Source organism: Bos mutus, chromosome 10, assembly GCF_027580195.1.
Source record: "Bos mutus isolate GX-2022 chromosome 10, NWIPB_WYAK_1.1, whole genome shotgun sequence".
Classification (NCBI taxonomy): domain Eukaryota; kingdom Metazoa; phylum Chordata; class Mammalia; order Artiodactyla; family Bovidae; genus Bos; species Bos mutus.
The window spans coordinates 2,578,960-2,603,475 of record NC_091626.1 but is presented as its reverse complement, the minus strand read 5'-3'; the positions used below and the strand labels follow the sequence as shown (position 1 = coordinate 2,603,475).

The window sequence follows — 24,516 nt, the reverse complement described above, 5'->3', positions numbered from 1 at the left end:
TATGGTGGTTTGTGATAAATCACTACTACAATACCCTGAACGTTCTCAGATGATGGTTAGCACACTTAACAATGTTTTTAATTAAGGAATGTACACTGTTTCTTAGACTCAATGCTATTGCACACTTAGAGTGCAGTCTATTTTACAAGCCTTGAGAAACCAAAACATTCATGTCACTGGCCTTACTGTATTGTTTGCTTATTGAGGTGGCCTGGAGCCAAATGCACAATATCTTCAAGATGTGCCGATATTTGAGATCATGAGACATAAGGGTTTGCCAGGTGCAAAAACAAAGAGAAAAGGGAATTAAGGGTATCTGCAAGAGTGTTTGAATCATAGAATTATGTTGGATAAGAAAAAAGTTTTTTAAAAATTAAGCTGGATATTACAATTTTTTTTTAAGTTGAGGGAACAGTTAAGATAACATACAGACTGTTTATTCTTATCAAGTAGAAAAATGATAAGAAAAAAAATAAAAACCACACTGGCAAGAATCAGAGCAAGTACAGAACAGTGATTAAAAACACAATCCTAAAGCCAGACAACCTGGGTTTCAGTTCAGTTCAGTTCAGTCACTCAGTCATGTCTGACTCTTTGTGACCCCACGGACTGCAGCACGCCAGGCTTCCTGTACATTGCCAACTTCCGGAGTTTACTCAAACTCAAGTTCATTGAGTCAGTGATGCCATCCAACCATCTCATCCTCTGTCATCCCCTTCTCCTCCAACCTTCAATCTTTCCCAGCATCAGGGTCTTTTCTAATGAGTCCGTTTTTCACATCAGGTGGCCAAAGTACTGGAGTTTCAGCATCAGTCCTTCCAATGAATGTTCAGGACTGATTTCCTTTAGGATTGACTGGTTGGGTTTCCTTGCACTCCAAGGGATTCTCGAGAGTCTTCTCCAACACCACAGTTCAAAAGCATCAATTCTTCTGCACTCAGCTTTCTTTACAGTCCAACTCTCACATCCATACAGGTTTACTGGAAAAACCATAGCCCTGACTAGATGGACCTTTGCTGACAAAGTAATGTCTCTGCTTCTTAATATGCTGTCTAGGTTGGTCATAACTTTTCTTCCAAGGAGCAAGCGTCTTTTAATTTCATGGCTGCAATCACCATCTGCAGTGATTTTGGAGCCCCAAAAAATGAAGTCAGCCACTATTTCCTGTTTCCCCATCTATTTGCCATGAAGTGATGGGACCAGATGCCATGATCTTAGTTTTCTGAATGTTGAGCTTTAAGCCAACTTTTTCACTCTCCTCTTTCACTTTCATCAAGAGGCTCTTTAGTTCTTCTTCACTTTCCGCCATAAGGGTGGTGTCATCTGCATATCTGAGGTTATAGATATTTCTCTCAGTAATCTTGATTCCAGTTTGTGCTTCATCCAGCCCAGTGTTTCTCATGATGTACTCTGCATATAAGTTAAATAAGCAGGGTGACAATATACAGCCTTGATGTACTTCTAACTTTTACCACTAACTTGTTAATTCTAAGCATGGTAAACTTTCTATGTCTCAGTTTTCTCATCTGTATGATGGAATAATAGGCCATTCCTCATGGGATCATTAGGAACATTAAGCTGATTATTCTATATAAAGCACTTAACATAGTTTATAGCATACAGTGAGCAATAAAGTGCTATTATTAATATTAAAAAAGGCTGAAATAATTATTGGTATATAATGGTTTCATCAGATGTCTTACTTGCAGTTGTAAAACCAGCTATATATGTCTGTGCTTAATAAAAGTCCCTGAGTCTACATTATTCTGTAGTTTATAGAATCTTTGTATCACTAAATTTAAATATGTATAACTCAAATATGTACCTACAATTTCAGGAACTTAATTCCAGTTACAGAATCTAAGTTTTAATATAGACATTCTGACCTTTCTTGAAGATTTTTTGTGCTTTGTTTCTCTTAGAAGCAATAATATTGTCTTTGAATAAATTGAATTCAAGAAATTTCCAAGGCTGCTGCTTCTTGATCTCATTCCATTCATATGCCATCTCAACAGACTACCCAAAATATGTTTAGTTTCCAATGGCCATGACTGTGCATATCAGCACCCATGTGAAAGGATGCAGTCAGTCTACTTTATCAATAACTTCTTGACAGGAATGACTGTAGCACACATTTTTAATGTTAAAATGGAAGATAAATCTAAACTGTTTGTGACTAAGGTGTGAATAAATTCTTAATGCAGTTAAAGGATGCATTAGTTTTTAATGCCTCATCACACAAGGACTCCTTACACTAATTTTTGTTTCATCCTGGTCCTAATGACACTCATTAAATACAAATTTTCTGACTAGTGCTGATTCTTAGGCCACTAATTTGTCCTAAATATGTTGTATTTGCAAATTGGACTGATTATGCTTATCTCTCAGAAGAATAATGCCCAGGTATTTTTCTAAATATTTTCATAATCTTTCCTATAAGACATAATACAATTCACTGTAAATTAGCAATTCACTTATTCTAAGGGGAAACTACCAAAGTATTATTTTCAAGAACAGTGTGAAATGTAGATAAAATAAGTAACTTTTAAATATTTATTTTCTGGGCTTCCCTGGTAGCTCAGATGGTAAAGAATCTGCCTGCAATGCAGGAGACCTGGGTTCGATCCATGGGTTGGGAAGATCCCCTGGAGGAGGACATGGCAACCTACTCCAGCTCCCCATGGACAGAGGAGGTTGGTGAGCTACAGTCCATGGGGTCCCAAAGAGTCGACATGACTGACTAAGCACGATATTTATTTTATTGAACTGAAAATTTGTTATCCAAATATTTTTCATGACCTTATTAATACTTTTTGCATCCAAAAGTATCATTTTAAAAAATAGGTGACATTTTTCCCATAGCAATTTGTATCCCAATTAATATAGCAGAAACAAAATGGCAGTCAGAACTACAATTGAGATACATTCACTACTATTCCAAAGCATTTATTCTCATCCATAACTTCTAAGCTTTGATTTTTCTGGTTTTAATGCCTTTTTTATATTCAAAAAGGAAATGCATACACTGAAAGATAGGGGTTAGCTCCACATGAGTATAAACATTTTCTCTACCACTATCTTATCACTCTGAGAACAAGAACGGTTTAATTTCCTCACTTGCATCTATGAAGGTACAGCATTGACAGGTATGAACACAAACATTAGGACTGCCATTTCCTATTTTAATTGAGAAAGATGATAAAGAGAAAGTATGTTCCCTGTAGTCCCAGGCAGGAGTTTTATTTTTCTAGGCAGTCCCACCAATCCTAGTGTGAAACACCTGGATAAGGCATTGGAAAACATCTCTCCTCCTTATCTCAAACTCATCTGTGTCAGCTGCTGACACTGTGACTCTAGGACAACTTCACCAGCAGTTGAGAAATTTTAAAATGCCGTTAGGCATTTTATTTCAGTGCCCATATATCATCATATGCTTAACTTGATTGGGCTGGCCATTGAACTGACTTTTAGTTTTTGTCCCCAACATCTCTCTCTTTCACATGTTCTTCGTTGTATCTGAAACTACTATGGAGAGCAAGAACAGATAAGCAACTCTAAATCTACAGCTGATTTTCCTGACACTGCTCATTATACAGCTAGAGGAAGAGGAGCCAGCCTAGCAAATTGTAATTGGATTAAAGAAGGGGAGTGAATGATACCTGAGTTTTGTCCCTTACTTGTTGCCATTTCATCTTCCTTTAACTCAGTGTCCAAAATTAAAAAAAAAAAAAAATGAGTGGTGGGATTAATTCTACGGTCCATTAAGCTTTGTGATTTCTATTACCAGAAAGAGTAAAGAATGTCATTTTTTTCTTAACTCAAATATAACTTATATTTTATACGGTAAAATTTTTCACTGTTATTTGGTTTTAAAAAATAATGAGGATGACAGCAACTTTTTGCAACAGAATAATACATAGGAATCAATAAAAAACAGCCTTTTTTAAATTTCTCAATTTGTTGTTGTTCAGTCACTCAGTCGTGTCCAACTCTTTGAAACCCCATGGACTGCAGCATGCCAGGCTTCCCTGTCCATCACCAACTCCTGGAGCTTGTTCAAACTATTACTGGTTTGATCTCTTTGCAATCCAAGGGACTCTCAAGAGTCTTCTCCAACACCAGAGTTTAAAAACATCAGTTCTTCCTGGCTCAGTCTTCTTTATGGTCCAACTCTCCATCTATACATGACCACTGGAAAAACCATAGTTTTGACTATACGGACTTTTGTCAGCAATGTAATAGCCACTCATGAGTGTATACAAAAAGCTAAATTCTAATTCTAAAATCACATGTATACCTGTGGCAGATTCATTTTGATATTTGGCAAAACTAATACAATTATGTAAAGTTTAAAAATAAAATAAAATTAAAAAAAAAAATTAAAAAATGCTAATTCTAAAATAAACTAACATCAATTTAGGGAATTTGAGTTATCTGCATAATTCTGTGCTTCCTCGACTCAATTTGCTTATTAGCAAATTAGAAAGTTACATTTTAATGAAGGTAGAAATTTTTTTAATTTTTTAAACTGGATGATAATTGCTTTATAATGTTGTGTTGGCATCTGCCATACATCAGTATGAATCAGCTGCAGGGATACATCTGTCCCCTCCCTCCTGACCCCCTTTCCGTCTTCCACCCCTCTAGGCTGTCACAGAGCACGAGACTGAGCTCCCTGTGTCACACAGCAAATTCCCACTTGGGTCAGTTTTACATGTGATCATGTGTGTGCTTCATGCTACTGTCTCAGCTCCTCCCGCCCTCTCCTTCCATCACTGTGTCCTCACGTCTGTTCTCTATGTCTGAATCTCCACTGCTGCCCTGCAGATATGCTCACCAGTAAGGCAGACATTTCTATCTAAAATTTAGATAGTAAAATGCTAAGTACATTTATATGTGTATGTACTTATCAATGGCTATTGAGAAACAAAACCAAAAATGTGCTAGTTGCTTCAATTATCTCCAAGTTTGTGCAACCCCATGGACTGCAGCCTGCCAGGTTCCTCTGTCCATGGAATTCTCCAGGCAAGAATACTGGAATGTGTTGCCATTTCCTACTCCAGGGGATCTTGCCGACCCAGTGATCAAACCCATGTCTCTTATGTCTAACCTGCACTGGCAGGCAGGTTCTTTACCACTAGTGCCACCTGGGGGGCCCTAGTACATGTATATAGACGGTAACAAATACCTGAGTCTCAGAATCTTTTAGAGGTTAATCATTCCATTTCTAGACACTATTTTTATACTGAAGTATTTCTGAGGCAGATAGCTGAGAAAGCACACGTTGAATATAGGGTGTGGAAGCAATGCATCAAAGCCCCTCATTCAGTAAGATCCACAGAGGGTGTAAGGCAAGCACACACATCACTTAAAAAGCAGCTAGAGGTTGATGACGTCAGCACAGGCATTCCAGGTGCAGCCTCAACCAAAGGTTTATTGAGTGGCTATATCACCTGGAATAACAGATTTGGCCTTGGAGTACAGAATGAAGCAGGGCAAAAGCTAACAGAGTTTTGCCAAGAGAACACACTAGTCATAGCAAACACCCTCTTCCAACAACACAAGAGAAGACTCTACACATGGACATCACCAGATGGTCAACAATGAAATCAGATTGATTATATTCTTTGCAGCCAGAGAAGGAGAAGCTCTATACAGTCAGCCACAACAAGCCCAGGAGCTGACTGGGGCCAGACCATGAACTCCTTACTGCCAAATTCAGACTTAAATTGAAGAAAGTGGGGAAAACTACTAGACCATTCAGGTATGACCTAAATCAAATCCCTTGTGACTATACAGTGGAATTAAGAAACAGGTTTAAGGGACTACATCCGATAAAAAGAGTCCCTGATGAACTATGGACAGAGGTTCGTGACACGCTACAGGAGAAAGGGATCAAGACTATTCCCAAGAAAAAGAAAGGCAAAAAGCAAAACGTCTGTCTGAGGAGGCCTTACAAGTAGCTGTGAAAAGAAGAGAAGTGAAAAGCAAAAGAGAAAAGGAAAGATATACCCATTTGAATGCAGAGTTCCAAAGAATAGCAAGGAGAGATAAGAGAGCCTTCCTCAGTGATCAATGCAAAGAAAAAGAGGAAAAAAATAGGATGGGAAAGACTAGAGATCTCATCAAGAAAGTTAGAGATACCAAGGGAACATTTAATGCAAAGGTGGGCTCGATAAAGGACAGAAATGATATGGACCTGACAGAAGCAGAAGATCTTAAGAAGAGGTGGCAAGAATACACAGAAGAACTGTACGAAAAGATCTTCATGATCCAGATAATGACAATGGTGTGATCACTCACCTAGAGCCAGACATCCTGGAATGTGAAGTCAAGTGGACCTTAGGAAGTATCACTATGAACAAAGCTAGTGGAGGTGATGGAATTCCAGTTGAGCTATTTCAAATCCTGAAAGATGATGCTGTGAAAGTGCTGTACTGAATATGTCAGCCAATTTGGAAAACTCAGCAGTGGCCACAGGACTGGAGAAAGTCAGTTTTCATTCCAACCCCAAAGAAAGGCAATCCCAAAGAATGCTCAAACTACCACACAATTGCACTCATCTCACAAGCTAGTAAAGTAATGCTCAAAATTCTTCAAGCAAGGCTTCAATAGTACATGACCCATGACCTTCCAGACGTTCAAGCTGGTTTTAGAAAAGGCAAAGGAACCAGAGGTCAAATTGCCAACATCCGCTGGGTCACTGAAAAAGCAAGAGAATTCCAGAAAAACATCTATTTCTGCTTTATTGACTATGCAAAAACCTTTGACTGTGTGCATCACAACAAACTGTGGAAAATTCTGAAAGAGATGGGAATACCAGACCACCTGACCTGCCTCTTGAGAAACCTGTATGCAGGTCAGGAAGCAACAGTTAGAACTGGACATGGAACAACAGACTGGTTCCCAATAGGAAATGGAGTACATCAAGGCTGTATATTGTCACCCTGCTTATTTAACTTGTATGCAGAGTACATCATGAGAAACACTGGGCTGGATGAAGCACAAGTTGGAATCAAGATTGCCAGGAGAAATATCAATAACTTCAGATATGTAGATGACACCACCCTTATTGCAGAAAGCAAAGAAGAACTAAAGAGTCTCTTGAACAAAGTGAAAGAGGAGAGTGGGAAAAGATGGCTTACAGCTCAACATTCAGAAAACTAAGATCATGGCATCTGGTCCCGTCACATCATAGGAAATTGATGGGGAAACAGTGGAAACATTGACTGACTTTATTTTTTGGGCTGCAATATCACTGCAAATGGGGACTGCAGCAATGAAATTAAAAGACGCTTGCTCCTTGGAAGGAAAGTTATGACCAACCTAGACAGCATATTCAAAGAGACATTACTTTGCCAACAAAGGTCCGTCTAGTCAAGACTATGGTTTTTCCAGTGGTCATATATGTATATGACAGTTGGACTGTGAAGAAAGCTGAGCACTGAAGAATTGATGCTTTTGAACTTTGGTGTTGGAGAAGACTCTTGAGAGTCCCTTGGACTGCAAGGAGATCCAAAAAGTCCGTCCTAAAAGAGATCAGTTCTGAGTGTTCGTTGGAAAGACTGATGCTGAAGCTGAAACTCCAATACTTTGGCCACCTGATGCAAAGAGCTGAGTCATTGGAAAAGACCCTGATGCTGGGAAAGATTGGAGGCGGGAGGGGAAGGGTTCGACAGTGGATGAGATGGTTGGACGGCATCACCGACTCAATGGACATGGGTTTGGGTGGACTCCGGTCATTGATGATGGACAGGGAGGCCTAATGTTCTGTGGTCTGTGGAGTCACAAAGAGTCAGACATGACTGAGCAACTGAACTGAACTGATAGCTGAAAACAAATCTCATCGTATATGCCAACAAACCTACAAATTTTAGTCTCAGAACCTCTTTGCAATTTAAACAAATTTTGAAGGTCTCAAGAAAGTCTTTTTCAGATGGGTTATATCTACCATTAATACTGTGTAGGAAATTAAAACAGAGAAATCATTTAAATATGTATTAATTTTAAAATAACAATAGGAAAACTATTTTATGATACGACAACATTTATATGTAAAATAATTGCTTCATAAAACAAAAATTATTTAGCAAGGAGAGTAGAATTGTTTTATATGTTTTGCAAATCTCAGTGTCTGGCTTAATAGAAAACAAGTATTTTTCTTCATGTTTACCTATTTATTCTGTTGAAATAGTGTTGCTTTGATTGTAGCTTGTGAAAGAAAATCTGGTCTCATCTAGATGTATAGTTGGAAGACAGGAGTGTTTTCATTTAATTTTGGATATTCTACATGAACAGCTAAATGAACTGATCTAAAATGAAGTAAATGACATATTACTAGATTTAAAAAGCAACTAGTTGATCAATATGTAGAATGACTTCTGATTTAAAAAGTAAATGTACAAATATATCTATGTGTAATGTGTAGATATGACTGTATAAGCATAAGGAAGTTCATGAAACATAAATACTGTGCTATTTAAACTCTATAATATTTATTATACATTAATTTAGGGTATATATTAAAAGGATTTATTATGTTATTGCTATAATACCTATTTAATCTCTACCAATAAGCTCTCGAGGTGTGTGGTCCCCCCAGAATGACAAATGAATTGTGGGTAGGTTTTACTTTCCTTAGAAGGAAATGGCAATTTCCTGGTTTTACTTTCCTGGAGAAGGAAATGGCAATCCACTCCAGGACTATTGCCTGGAAAATCCTATGGACAGAGGAGCCTGGTAGGCTACAGCCCATGGGGTCACAAAGAGTTGGACATGACTGAGCAACTTCAATTTCACTTTACTTTCCTATGGGGTTTGCATGCTTGTGATTTTCATTGTTTTGCAAATTTTATGAGTGGGATTTGGAGAGGAAGCCAGGCAAGTCTCAGACTTCTTTGCAACAAGTAGTGCCAGAAGATGCTGGAAAATTTATAGAGTCCTCAGTGAAAATAGTTTTACCCAAAATTTCCTATCTACCAAATCATTTATTAATATGTGAAAACAACACAAAATTCTCAGATAAGCAAAGGATGCAGAAGAAACACCATATACATGTCCTCCAAAAAATTACTTTAAGATGTACTGCAGCCAGATAAAAGAGAAAATTCCAAGTAATGAAGTGGTGAATAAGGAGACTGCTATGTAAAAGGACCAGTTATTAAATATGCTGTGTCTACCATAGGATATTGTAGGTTTCAACAGCAGCCCAATTACTTGAACTAAGCACACAGAATAGATTTGGGAGCAAGCAGAACTTATATAGAACCTACAGTATTTATTTCCTTTGCTTTGAGAACTCTCCCTCATGGTAGTAAAACTGTGACAAAGTGTGTCCAGAAATCAAATAAAAACCTTTCCAATAAATCAAAGTTCAGAAAGGAAAACGTAGAAATAAAACTGAAAACTGATAGCTTCTGACCTGTGTTTCTCTTCCTGCTTTAGCCTCATTTGCCTAATTCCTCTACTCTCTTCACTGTATTTCTTAAGTCTCTTATTTCAGGTTGAGAGAACCACTGCTCTACATGGATGCAGAATGGATGAATAGATCAAGATAATAATAGCATTATTGGCTATTCATCTAAAAATATATGTCCCAACTTCTAACTCCAAGGGGAAACAAAAATTTGGACTCCACATTTGGCTACTAAACCTATGACCTCCACCCAATTAGAAGAGAGGCATATATAACCTTGTGCAGTGCCAAGTCATTTCAGTCACGTCCAACTCTGTGCAACTCCATGGACCTAGCCCACCAAGCTGCTCTGTCCATGGGATTCTCCAGGCAAGAATACTGGAGTGGGTTGCCATTTCCTCCTCCAGGGGACCCTCCCAACCCAGGGATCAAACCTACAACTCTTAAGTCTCCTGCATTGGCAGGCGGGTACTTTACCACTGGTGTTACCTGGGAAACCCATATACACATCCTTAAGGAAACTTTATTTTCTGACTCGATAAAAATGTACAGATAGAATGTCCATTATAGACATACACATATTCATTTACTCAAAAATATTTATTGAATACCTAGAGGTACCAAGAACTGTGCTAGATGCTGAAGATATAATGAAAAATATATTTCATTTATAGTAGGCAGGTCCTGCCCTCCACTACTCAGATTCTTTGTCATAATTTGCATAGGTAAGAAAACTCACTCAAGACAATAAATATACTTGTAAAATATTCGCTGGAGAAACAGAGTATGTTAACAATCTTTCCTTTTCTTTTAAAGGAAAAAAACTTAACAGAATGTATGTTGGATTCAATGTCAATCTGTTTCCTAACAATAAGCTGCAAAGTTTAAATAACTGGTCTGAAATTTTTTCCACATGCCTAAAAAAAGAAATATTTTGAAATAAATTTAGCTAAATATTAACAAGGTGAAAAAATTAACAAAAGTAAACCAGGAGGATTATTGCAAATCTTGACCATCTATAGCAAACGACAAAGACAGAAGTAATAAATTGATTTATTTTCCTGGAATTCTGTTCTTCGGAAGATTATATTTAACATAGTTCCATTTAAAATAACACTACCACAAACACACTATACCAATTGACTTAAAAATACCAAACTTGAATGAGTTGTCATTATAATTGTTCATCCTACTGTTTCTCAATTTTTTCTAATATGCTCATTTTCCAGATATGCAATATTGTTACATTTCTTCATTACTATTTATCCAACTTTTTCTTGTTTAATTATCTTAATCTTTCCTCACAAATGATTCGCCAGCTGCTTATCATCCTTGTCTTTTATGATACCTTCTAGATTTCTATAGTTAATGAGGTGATGAGAATTTAACAGTACTTAGCAAGCTGTTTTTCTCTGAGAATTAGATAAGGATTATTACCATCTTGTCCTATGTTATATTATTTATATTTACAAACCAAACCATCATATTTTATTTAGACTTCATGATATTATGCAAAGGATATATTATTTCGTCTACCCTTAGGTCCTTTTTGACGACTTTCTCATTCAGGAAAATACCTCGCAATAGCTTTATTTCAAATCAATACAAAATTGTGTATCCAGTGTCTACTCCCTAGTCCTCTCTGTGGTGTGTGTATGAAGGACCCCTTGTATCCAGAGAAGAAATAGGGCAATAAGGCCGTGGACATTATGGAACTCAACCTGAAGAAGAATTGCCACAGAATTTTAAAAATAGATATTTCTGACATATATTAACAAAAACTCTGCTTCACTGACTATAATAAAGCCTTTGACTGTGTGGATCACAATAAACTGTGGGAAATTCTGAAAGAAATGGGAACACCAGACCACCTGACCTGCCTCTTGAGCAATCTGTATGCAGGTCAGGAATGGACATGGAACAACAGACTGGTTCCAAATTGGGAAAGGAGTATGTCAAGGCTGTATATTGTCACTCTGCTTATTTAACTTATATGCACAGTAAGCCATGTGAAATGCTGGAATGGATGAAGCACAAGCTGGAATCAAGATTGCCAGGAAAATATCAATATCCTCAGATATGCAGATGACACCACCCTTATGGCAGAAAGTGAAGAAGAACCAAAGATCGCCTTGATGAAGGTGAAAGAGGAGAGTGAAAAAGCTGGCTTAAAACTCAACATTCAAAAAACTAAGATTATGGCATCCAGTCCCATCACTTCATGGCAAATAAATGGGGAAACAACGGAAACAGTGACGGAGTTTGTTTTCTTGGGCTCCAAAAATCACTGCAGATGGTGACCACATCCATGAAATTAAAAGATGCTTTCTCTTTAGAAGAAAAGCTATAACCAACCCAGACAGCATATTAAAAAGCAGAGACATTACTTTACCAACAAAGGTCCATATAGTCAAAGCTATGGTTTTTCCAATAGTCATGTATGGATGTAAGAGTTGGACCATAAAGAAGGCTGAGCCTGGAAGAACTGATGCTTTTGAACTGTGGTGTTGGAGAAGACTTTTGAGAGTCCCTTGGTCTGCAAGGAGATCCAACCAGTCAATTCTAAAGGAAATCAGTCTTGACTATTCATTGGAAGGACTGATGCTGAAGTTGAAGCTCCAATACTTTGGCCACTTGATGCGAAGGACTGACTCATTGGAAAAGAAAGACCTTGATGCTGGGGAAGATTGAAGGCAGGAGAAGAAGGGGACGACAGAGGATGAGATGGTTGGAAGGCATCACCAATTTGATGGACATGAGTTTGAGTAACCTCTGGGAAATAGAGAAGAACAGGGAAGTCTGGTGTGCTGCAGTCCATGGGGTTGCAAAGAGTCAGACATGACTGAGCAACTGAACAAAAACAATGATTAACAAGCTTGGATCAGGTTGACTGTTACTTGATTTTAAAAATAAACTGTATTGTAGTATACTTTGAAAATATTTTTATTTCTATTATGTAAATTTAGACATGTTAATGTAACAGTCTAATAACATTAATTCAAATGGTAAGTGTCTATTATGAATCTGGCACTGTTTGGAATAAAGATGAAAAAGCAGTTTCCATCTACAAGGAAAGCTAGTTGGTACAGTAGATAGGTGGCATCAACAGACAAGGCCGTGGTGAAATGTGGGCTCAGAGCTGAGACTCTCAGGCAAATGTGACTTATTGTTTTGGCAAATGTGACTTATTGTTTTAGCTGTGTGACTGAAACAGTTTTTGAATCTTGGTAACCCTAACCCTTCTCTACAGAGACTTGGAAACACATAAAGAGGAGTTAAGGCCTGCCATTTGTTGAAGCTTACCTAAGGCTAGCACTTACTATAATTAAGTGCTTTATATGAATTATCTCATTCAGTCATGACTTTCCTTGTGAAGAAAAGACAGGTTCTGAGGGGTTAAGTCAAACAGTTAAAAAAAAAAAGAGAGAGAGAGAGAGAACAAGATAGAGACAGAAAGATTTGTGATTGGAAAATAGTTTTACTTCTAATTTCACACCATTTCTTTCTGTTTCTATTCAAGTTTGTCTTAATCGATGATAGACAGTTTATTTGGGCTTCTCTCATGGCTCAGATGGTAAAGAATCTGCCTACAATGCAGGAGACCTGGGTTTGACCCTGGGTCAGGAAGATTCCCCTGGAGAAGGAAATGGCAACCCTTCCAGTAGTCTTGCCTGGAGAATTCCATGGACAGAGAGCCCTGCAGGCTACAGCCCATGGGCTTGCAAAGAGTCGGACATGACTGAGCAACTAACAAGAACATAAAAGGGCTTATTATGAAAACCATTAGTCTTCACAGGTCTACTTTTTACCATTTCCAGGTCCTCACAGTTAACTTCCTGTAAGTCTTTTGAGCTGTTTCTTTTGGTATTTACCTCCACATTACTAAATATTCCTATTTACAGTGTACACTAGATTAGGGCGGGGACAAGGGGTGGGCAAGAAGGACAGATGATCTATTGGCTTTCCACAATGAAAGACGAGACTGAAGCACTCTCATCATTTCTATATGTCCATCCATTTCATTCTGCCCTCCCCTTCCATCCCCACCTAATAACAGTATACTGCATTCAGGATTGACATTATTATGTCTATTTCATATTTGTAGCTAAGTAGTAATTTGATTTCTTTTCTTGCACAACTTGTTTTCTTCAGATTTAGTAACTGTTCTAGTTCCCAGTGTGCTTAATGTTAATGTGTTTCCAATCTCTTCTCCAATTTGCTACATCTTTCAATGTATTTAAATATACTAGGCATTTTTTAAAAATGTTTTCTTTATTGGCGACATTTCTCCCAGACCTGTCCAACTTGTTTCACCCTGAGATGCTTGACCTTTGTGCTAGCGCACAGTCCTCATCCAGTGCATTCTTTTCACAATCTCTTCCTTGAGGTGGAGTACTTATTTCTGAATCCCATTAATTCCTCTTTCTTCATGCATTCTCTTATTTTAGCGAAGCTATCCCTCTTGTAGCTTCCCAAGAAAGAGTTTTTAGGAGTTATGCTTTTGAGATTTTGCATGTCTGAAGATATATTAGGCTTCCTTCATACATAATTGATGATTCTGCTAAGCATACAATTTTAGATTAGATATTGTTTATCCTCAAAATTTGGAAGACTTTACTCTGCCACTTTGCTACTTTTGGTGCTGCTGTGAGGAACTCTGAGGATGTTCTGATTTCTGATCCTTTGCATGGTACAGTCACCACCCCACTGTTACTGATGCTTCTAGGATCTCCTGCTTGTCTAGAGTTCTGTTTCTAACATTTCATGCCTTAGTTTGAGTTTATTATCATCCATTGTTCTGGGAACTCTATTGGCCCTTTCAATTTAGAAAATCATTTCTTCAACTTGAGGGATTTTTCTCAAATAAATTCTCAAATGTTTTCCTTCCTTCCATGTTCTCTGTTCTCTCTTTCTGGAAGTTTTATTATTCAGATACTATATCTTTACTACTGAATTTCCAAACTTACTTCTTTTTTCAATTTGCCATGTGTATATACTAATTTTCAAGAGTCTTTCTCTGAATATTCCTTTAAAACACATCTTGTTCTTATTTCACAGACATTTTTCTGAGAATGCTGCTGCTAAGTCACTTTAGTCGTGTCCAACTCTGTGCGACCCCATAGACAGCAGCCCACCAGGCTCCCCCATCCCTGGGATTCTCCAGGCAAGAACACTGGAGTGGGTTGCCATTTCCTTTTCCAATGCATGAAAGTGAAAAGTGAAAGTGAAGTTGCTCAGTCGTGTCTGACTCCTAGCGACCCCATGGATTGCAGCCCACCAGGCTCCTCCGTCCATGGGATTTTCCAGGCAAGAGTACTGGAGTGGGGGTGCCATCGCCTTCTCCATTTCTGAGAATATTAATGATTAATTTTTAAAGGTTTCATTTTCATAAGTCTGTTTTGTTTGCTTTAATCTCCTCTATGTTAGACACTTCATCAAATATTGTTCACTGTTGCCTAATCACTCATATCTAAAACACTGACTGTAAATTCTGTGGGCTACTTGATTACAGTCTTTCCATGGGGGAATGTGGCTAGTCTTTTTCATTTAAGAAATCCCATTATCAGTATCTTTAAATATTTTCTCTTAGACTTGTTTGAAATCCCCAAAATTCATCTTCCAATCACTCCCATTTTGGAAGCACAGTGGGAAAAGAGGGCAGGGGTAGGAAGGTCTTAATGTTCAGGTGTAACCTTTCATTTAATACCCCTGTTTCAATGTGGTTCTCTTTTCTTACATGTGTCCAATTCAGCTTATTACCTACTGAGAAAAATATGCTTTATTATCTACAAAGAAAAACCTTCAGTTTACTGTTGGGTTGGAATAGGGGCAAGTGCTGAACGGAAGGAGGAAACTGTTTCTTTAAGGGTCTTTCAGTCAATCCTCTTGAGCTTCACCCCCAGCTTCACCCTCACCTTCTCAGCTATTTGGGACTACCAATTTGTGAGCATATTGGAGGTTTGCTGTGCAAACTGAGGTATTTTAAATGTTTCTCCATGACTAATTCAAGACTCGGCTCTCTCAGATCTACTGAGTCTTTGTATTATTTCTAAAATATTCATGATGCTGTTGTCTCTCTTCTCCATCTATCTTACACCTTTAAAAATTCATGTATATATATATATATATATATAAAAATTGTTTCTGGGGTTTTAGGAAATAATTTGGTAAGTGTATTCATGTGTGGCAGATAAATGGGTTCATCACATGCTTAGCCACTAACTGATGCTCGACTCTGCAACCCCATGGACTGTAGCCCACCAGGCTCCTGTCTATGGCATTTTCCAGGCAAGAATACTGGAGTGGGTTGTCATGACCTCCTCCAGAGGATCTTCCCGACCCAAGGATCAAACCCATGTCTCCTGAGTTTCCTGCACTTGCAGGTGGATTCTTTACCACGGATCCACTTGGGAAGTTCAAATGTGTTCATCGCCTATCTTTAATCAAAAGTCCTTAGATTTCATGCTTTCCACACTATTCCAGGGTAGTGAAATATTGAAGTGTATGAATACTTTAGTTTTTCACATTTCCTTGTTTTTGGCTTTCCCTCTACTCAGCAAGAGACATACATTGCTTTGAGGAAGATTAGGATTACCATATGCTCAGATGCTCAGTTGTGTCCAACTCTTTGGGATCCCATGGACTGTAACCCGCCAGGCTCCTCTGCCCACGGGGTTCTCCCAGCAAGAAAACTGGAGTGGGTTGTCATTTCCTCCTCCAGAGTATCTTCCCGACCCAGGTCTCCATGGCTGGAGTGCAAAGGAAAAGTGTTGCAAAATAGGCTCCTGAAGCCCATTTCAGAAAAAAACACCTGAAAAGACAAGCTTTCCCTTATAAGAGCCATATTTTGTACTTAAGAGAGAAAAAAATAGGTCTCTAGATATAAAAATTTCCCAATAAATGTTAAGGACCAAAGTTAAAAGTACCAAGCATTGCTTTTTATGTAAATTTAATATCCTATGCAAACTCATTGGATATGAAATTCCTGCTGTATTAGATGGTATAAAACTTTCATCCCAGGGTAGAGTAACTGGCTTGGAGAAAGAGGAGAAAAGAGGAAGCCTCTCCCAGTACTGTGTGGGAAGAGACGCTGGTAACAGAGTATCTCAAGAGGAATTTAGCAATACATGAGCAACATACAGGTGGCTCCCCTGCCATATGGAATATGAGCAAAGACCTCCTCATGGATTATGTCCGTCCAATACAGGGCAGGGGCAAGAAGGTTGTATAGTTAGGGAGATACAGTTCTTAAATGGAGTCAAAGTGAGAAAATTAGATAAACTGCTTCTGTGTAATAACAAACTGGAAATATATTGGTTACCTCCTTAAGAAATGATTTAACAAATAGAATCAGTATGTATTTTTAACCATCAGCAAGATACCAACAAGTACCTCATAGAGTAAAGACACATATGATGGGAATAGGCATTGATAACCTGAAGAAATATGGTAATAGTGTTAAATGCTTGTTTTTTCTATAACTGGTAAGATCTTCACTCCTTCACTTATAATCTGATTCTCCATATAAAGATCCAAATTTCTATAGCTAACCTGTGCAGTCCATGGGGTTGCAAAGAGTCGGACATGACTGAGTGACTAAGCACAGCACAGCGGCAGATTTCAGAGATCATAAAGCGACACCAGTGAGGTTACCAAAAGGATGAAGCCTCCCATGGCCCCTTTGGAAGCTACAGACTCGTATCTCAGTGACAAAGGCTCACAGAGAAGTGAGCAAACAGTGCACTTGCTTTCCTGCACTTCTCTGGGGTTAGAGGGCCAGACAACATAAGGCATTGAGTTCCCCCAACGTTTCATTCCACAAACAAGTAATTACAAGGAACACTAAAATTACAAGGCAGTTTATCTAATTTTATCATTTTGACCAAAATAGCCAATCAAACCTAGTACCTGTGCAAAGTAAAATTCCTATTCCTATTGTGATCATAATGTTCAAGAAGATAGGTGAAAAGTAAAATGGCAGATCAATTACTTGGTACAAAAAGAATCATAAAAATAAAATACCTTGGGCTGTATTAGTCTATTCTCAAGGTTATGTTATACCTCTAGTGGCTCTAAAATAATGATAGAGGAATCTGTTCCAGAAATAAAAATGTATAACTAGAATCAGTTAGATTATAAATAAAAGGCTGAGATAATAATCAGACTCCAAATAATGCCTAAATGAGATAGAAGTTCATCAGCTATGCGTCTTAAATTTAGGCAGACAGTAAAACCACAAAGAAATGTTTTGTTTTGTTTTTTAGTTTTGAAATATCCTAATCAGTACTGAGCATCAAGGGATTATGAATAAAAGAATCTTGCTTTCTCACTTGGATCAGGGTATATAAAAGGTCCCTTTCAATAGATCATCTTGCTTAATAAATTATAAATTAAGATATTAAACAAGACCTTGAAAGTGAAAGTGAAGTCGCTCAGTCGTGTCCAACTCTTTGCGACCCTATGGACTGTAGCCTATCAGGCTTCTCCATCCATGGGATTTTCCAGGCAAGAATGCTGGAGTGGATTGCCATTTCCTTCTCCAGGGGATCTTCCTGACCCAGGAATTAAAACCTGGGTCTCCTGCATTGCAGGCAGACGTTTTACCGTCTGAGCCACCAGGGAAGCTAAACAAGACCTTATCTAAGACTAATTTTTATGGGGCTGCATGGGATGCTTTGCTATTAATCATTATGCTTCATTTCTGGTCCTTTAGCTATTTCCCTGCTAGCTCAGTTGGTAAAGAATCTGCCTGTAATGCAGGAGACCCTGGTTCAATTCCTGGGTGGGGAAGATCCTCTGGAGAAGAGATAGGCTACCCACTCCAGTATTCTAACCTGGAGAATTCCATGGACTGTATAGTCCATGGGGTCACAGAGAGTTGGACAGGAATGAGTGACTTTTACTTTTTGCTATTTCAATCTAGGCTGCCAGGCTCTATAAGAAAATTCAAAATAATAATGAAATGGATAATATGCTTCTCTAAAAATCAAGATGCTAGACATTAAGAATTACAGAGGTATATTATCCATACCTAGTTCCTTATTTTTATAAGGTGAAAAATTAAGTACATTGGGCAGAATATAAATATGTCATTGTAAGAATACTGCTTGGGAAACCATATAGGTTTTTCCATTTATTTCTGGATATTCACAGTATTATTTTTGACCTAGAAAATTAGTCACTCACTTGCCAGAGTCTGAAGCTTCTTCCAAACTGAGGTCAAACTCTCTGATCTATTCAAGATGACTAGAGTAGTTGTATCAAAGCACTGAGCTTTTCTGAATGACTGCTGTACATGAAGTTATATGAAAACCTGTGCCTCTATGAATACACAGTGTCTGTCTTTCGCATGCAGGGAATCGAGGTTCTCTGCATTTATACTTGGTTATAACTATATAACCAAGTAGACATTGGTTAATATGCCTGCAGGGACTGTGCTAGTTCTGGATTGTGAAAGACAAATTCTGCAAAGTACATTGCTTTCTTACATAGTGGGTAGAGATGAAGGGAAGCAAAGCTAGATGAGAGGGTCCAGGTGGACCACAGGCCCAGAAACAGATAAAATCTACATCCAACTCTGCAAGTCAGAAGCGGCAGCAAATCTACAAAGCTGAGATGGCAGAACAGTGTGCACACAGCCAAGGAATCAGAATTAGAGGATGGCAGTCCACCAGAAGCGAGCAGTAGCCTTAAATTTTGGTAGACAAGAAACCTGGATCCTGTCCAAGGAGCTCCGACAGGCAGAACCACAGCTTTCATTTCCTCCCATGGTCCTGTTTCCTGAATGAATTTAACAATTGCATGAGCCCACATTGCTCATCCTGCTTAAGTTCTGCTAGCACCTAAGTAACCAGGAAAGAAATTTAAGGAGTATATACCACTCTATTCTTGAAGAGACTGTAGATTTGAGGACATTTACACCAATTAAGCATGAACAACAAACATAAATTAGAGTGACTCATATAACTGTAAAACAAAAGAAAAAACATGGCATGTAAAACAGATTTAAAGTACATGTTTAGTAAACTTTATATCAGAAAAATAACAATTGTAAGTAGCAACAGCCTTGCATTCTTAAATGATGGCAGAAGCTGGTATACTAGACAAGGAGGCCAGAGGGGTGCCCCATGTGATTTATCAGTATGATGTATATGGCATAAATCAACAGCTCATACTTAGTGCTGTCTCCCCACCACCCGCTGCCAGAATGAATGGGCTGAGAACAAGAGTGGAGGTGGTAATGACTCCTCTCGCCACTACATCTTTTTACCTAATTGAACAAGTTTGCACCTGATGCATTTGGAAGTCCTAGGGTCCACAGAAGCAGTGATTCTACCAGGAATCAACTTATATAAAACAAAATGGAAACAGAATGTCCCCTTCATCTTGGGTCCCTCATGCTACCAAGACAACAGTCTGAGAAGCAGGTGTCCACACTGGCCATGACTAGTGGGTTACTATCACACAGTGGAGGACTACCGCACGATGGGATTCACTGGCTCATATCTGAGTTTCTCCTTATCGAGTATGTAGTGGTCAGTGAGAAACCAGAACCATCTAATATAAATAAGACCACGGAAGACTCAGATACTACAAGAATAAAGAACTGGGCCACCAATTAGATAAAGAATATCATCCAGCTGTGTTTGTAGCGGAGTAGGAGAAACATGAAATGGATGGGAGGAAAAGACAGCTATGATTAAGAAGAAAGAACTTTGTGTAACCAGCTACCAGGCTCAGGGACTTTAGCAGCTACATTTTATGTTATTAAATTGTATCTCTAGCCCTCTTTCCCTTTCTCTTCTTGCTATTTTCCATGAAGAGCATCAGTGGCACCTAATGTTTCAGGTGGGAGCAAGACAGCACAATCAAAGATACTTTTTATTTAACTAGAAAACTGGAGTATTACTTTACAAGGGAGGGAAATTAAGTATTACTCTGTATCTGGAGTAAACTTGGGGGAATTAATTAACATAAGAAAGTTCAAATAAAACTTAGATTTACTAGAATTGTCTTTGAGGTTTTTTTCATTTGATTTTCTATTTTTAAGTATTAGACAGAAAATAACCTTAGTAAGGAATCCAGGCAGATTTAATGTTAAGTATCCCTTTGAGGGAAAGCAGGCAGATTTTAGACAAAGCACAGAGGCTTAAACTTGACATGAGTCCCAAAGAGAACATGAATCAATAGAATCACTGCTATGGGTTAAATTGTGTCTCTCCAAATGAAATGTTGAAACTGTAATCCCCAGTGCTTCAGGATGTGAAGTTAAATTAAGTAATTAGAGTAGGCCCTAATCAAATATGACTGGTGTCCTTATAAAGTTTGGAGAAATCTGTACACCGAGACCAACACACACAGGGGAGGCTGGTGTGACGAGATCCATGGGAAAAGGTCATGTGGAGACAGACGGCAGGAGTGATGCGGGTACAAGCCAAGGAACGCCTGGGGCCACCAGCAGCCGGCAGAGACAAGAAAGGATTTCATCACAAGGTGTCAGACGGAGAATGGCCCTGCCAGTACCTTGAGTTTAGACTTCTATCCGCAAAATGAAGAGACAATAAGCTGTTGCTCTAAGCCACTCAATTTGGGTACTTTGTTACAGCAGCTCTAGGAAACTGATACAATCATTTTTCATTTTCTGGGTTGAGAGCTCTAGCAGTACAAGTTCTGAATTTTAATTAGAAAAATAACAAAACTATATCTGAATTACTCAGTCTACATATCCAACAGACAATTTTAACTGGGTTTAAATACACTTGAATTGTTACTTGAACTTCCAAATGTTTAAGCTGGTTTTAGAAAAGGCAGAGGAACCAGAGATCAAATTGCCAACATCCGCTGGATCATGAAAAAAGCAAGAGAGTCCCAGAAAAGCATCTATTCCTGCTTTATTGCCTATGCCAAAGCCTTTGACTGTGTGGATCACAATAAACTGTGGAAAATTCTGAAAGGGATGGGAGCACCAGACCACCTCACCTGCCTCTTGAGAAACCTGTATGCAGGTCAGGAAGCAACAGTTAGAACTGGACATGGAACAACAGACTGGTTCCAAATAGGAAAAGGAGTACGTCAAGGCTGTATATCGTCACCCTGCTTATTTAACTTCTATGCAGAGTACATCATGAGAAATGCTGGGCTGGATGAAGCACAAGCTGGAATCAAAATTGCCAGGAGAAATATCAATAATCTCAGATATGCAGATGACACCACTCTTATGGCAGAAAGTGAAGAACAACTAAAGAGACTCTTGATGAAAGTCAAAGAGGAGAGTGAAAAACCTGGCTTAAAGCTCAACATTCAGAAAACAAAGATCATGGCATCTGGTCCCATCACTTCATGGCAAATAGATGAGGAAACAGTGGCTGACTTCATTTTGGGGGGGGCTCCAAAATCACTGCAGATGGTGATTGCAGCCATGAAATTAAAAGACGCTTACTCTTTTGAAGGAAAGTCATGACCAATCTAGACAACATATCAAAAAGCAGAAATTTTGCCAACAAAAGTCTGTCTAGTCAAAGCTATGGTTTTTCCAGTAGTCATGTATGGATGTGAGAGTTGGGCTATAATGAAAGCTGAGCACTGAAGAATTGATGCTTTGAACTGTGGTGTTGGAGAAGACTCTTGAGAGTCCCTTGGACTGCAAGGAGATCCAACCAGTCCATTCTAAAGGAAATCAGTCCTGAATATTCTTTGGAAGGACTGATGTTGAAGCTGAAACTCCAATACTTTGGCCACCTGATGTGAAGAACTGACTCATTTGAAAAGACCTTGATGCTGGGAAAGATTGAAAGCAGGAGGAGAAGGGGATGACAGAGGATGAGATGGTTGGATGGCATCACCGACTCAATGGACATGAGTTTGAGTAAGCTCCGGGAGTTGTTGATGGACAGGGAGGCCTGGAATGCTGCCGTCCATGGGGTGGCAAAGAGTTGGACATGACTGAGCAGCTGAACTGAATTGAGCCCACCTCTCAAGTCTGGGGAAGTTATAAATATCTCTTCATGCCCACAGATGCAGACGTAGGATTTGAACCAGACACCCTGGCTCATAATATTGTACCTTTTCCACTGCTGTTTGGAGTCTGCCCTGGCTCTTCTGGATGCATCTATGACTTCAACAAGTGATTTAAGCCCTCTGAACCTCAGAATCCTTTTTAAAGAGTGAAGTGATAACATTTCCAAACTCACAGGATTCATATATGATTTCTTTTCATTACACACAAAGGATTTAAAACCAGAGCGAGCACATGGTAATTGCTCCACAAAGGCAAACCACTCTTAAGATGAGCCCATGCAGAGTCTGGGTTGACTTCAAGACTCTGCAGGTAACTATACTGCAAATACAGAGAAACAGAGAAACCATCAAAGGAGTGAGTCCTTCCCTTTCTGGGAAGCTGTAGAGTAGAAGATATAGGGAAGAGAAATGAACATCTTTGCTATTTATATCAAAATATACTTGGAAAGCAACACACCTACAATTCCATTTTCACTGTTTCACTCAGTTTTACACTAGCAATGTTCATTAGAACAAATTTTTAAATACATTAATCCTAATGTAACAGGATATAGAAATGGAAGTATTCATCTCAACTGCAGCTAAGATCCAGAGACAACACAGAGGAAAGAGGTCCTATCCTCCCAAGAAAGAGGCCAGATCACTTAGCAGGACTTTTAAAGAGTAGCTAACAGCTCTTTGTTGTCTGCCTAGTATCTATGATGAAAGTAGACTTCCCTGGCAACTCCATGCTTCCAATTCAGGGAGCAGGGCTTTGATCCTTGGTTGGGGAACTAAGTTCCCAAATGCCATGTGGCATGGCCAAAAATAATTTTTTTTTTTAAATTCCTGAGGTTAACATATTCTGTTAAGACACTACTTCTCCAGTATAAATAAATTAGAGCAAGATTCTAGGTACCCAAGTGCCCTTTCAGTTGCAGTCTCCTTCATTCATTCAGCAAATAGCTACTGCGGGCTCACTATGTCCCAGGCACTACTCCAGTACTGGGGATACAGCCGTAATCAGAACAGAAAAAAACTTCCTCCTCCAAAGCTTAAAGCTCGTGAAGGGGAAAGATAAAAAACAAGATATGTAAGTAAAATACGATAATACATGTGGTAATGCCGAAGAGAAAAATGAAGCAGAGGAAAACAAATAGATATTGTGTGTGTGTGTTGGAGGTGTGTGCCATTTTTGGCAATCAGAGAAGAAAAGCCACTTTGCACTGGAGAGATTGAAAGGAAGTAAGGAGTCAAACTCTGAGAAAGACATCCAGAACATGGGAGACGGTGATTACAGAGTCCCCAAGTGCTTGCTGAGGATCAGAGAGGAGGCCACTGCGACTTGGACAGAGAGAGCAAGGTGGAAAACAGTAGGGGATGAGTCCCAGAGGTAACTGTGGGTGGAACAAGGGATTTCTTTGAAGATATAAATTTTTATATAAAATTTTTTATAAAAGATAAAAAAAATTTTTTTGGCCATGCCACATAGCATTTGGGATCTTATAGTTTATGTGTGCAATAATCTATATACTCCAAGGGCTTCCCTGGTAGCTCAGACATTAAAGAATCTTCCTGCAATGCTGGAGATCCAGGTTCAATGCCTGGGTCAGGAAGATCCTCTGGAGAAAGGAATGGCACCTATCAAGTCCCTTACTTCACTATTCACAGTAAATTCCAGGGGGAAGATGATAGTGTGTGTTTTTCAAATTGACATACAGTTGATTTACAGTTTCCCAGTGGCACAGTGGTCACAGAATAGGCCTGCCAATAAAGGAGTCTTTCAGGACACTCTGGTTCGATTTAGAGAAGGAAATGCCAACCCATTCCACTGTTCTTTCCTCCACAGACAGAGGAATCTGGTGGGCTATAGTCCATGGGGTCGCAAAGAGTCAGACAAAACTGAGCAGACACATGTGCTTTGATTTGTAAGGCTGTATTAGTTTCAGGTGTACAACAGGGACTTTATATTCTTCATAGGTTATAATCAACTTAAAATTATTACAAAATACTGGCAGTATTCCATGCTCTGTACATTACATCCTTGTGTCTATGTTATATGAGTGGTTTGTACCTCTTAATCCTCTTCTTCTAAGTTTCCCCTC

At 38.8% G+C, this 24,516-nt stretch overlaps 1 protein-coding gene and 1 non-coding gene across 2 annotated transcripts in view; one reads left to right on the top strand and one right to left on the bottom strand.

Annotated features, from left to right (window-relative positions):
• Positions 1-24,516, bottom strand: part of KCNN2 (potassium calcium-activated channel subfamily N member 2) — a 505,075-nt gene that overhangs the window by 391,977 nt on the left and 88,582 nt on the right. The gene's annotated exons all lie outside the window — the stretch shown is intronic.
• Positions 18,134-18,205, top strand: TRNAY-GUA (transfer RNA tyrosine (anticodon GUA)). The gene has a single exon. It is a non-coding gene; the product is annotated as a tRNA-Tyr (tRNA).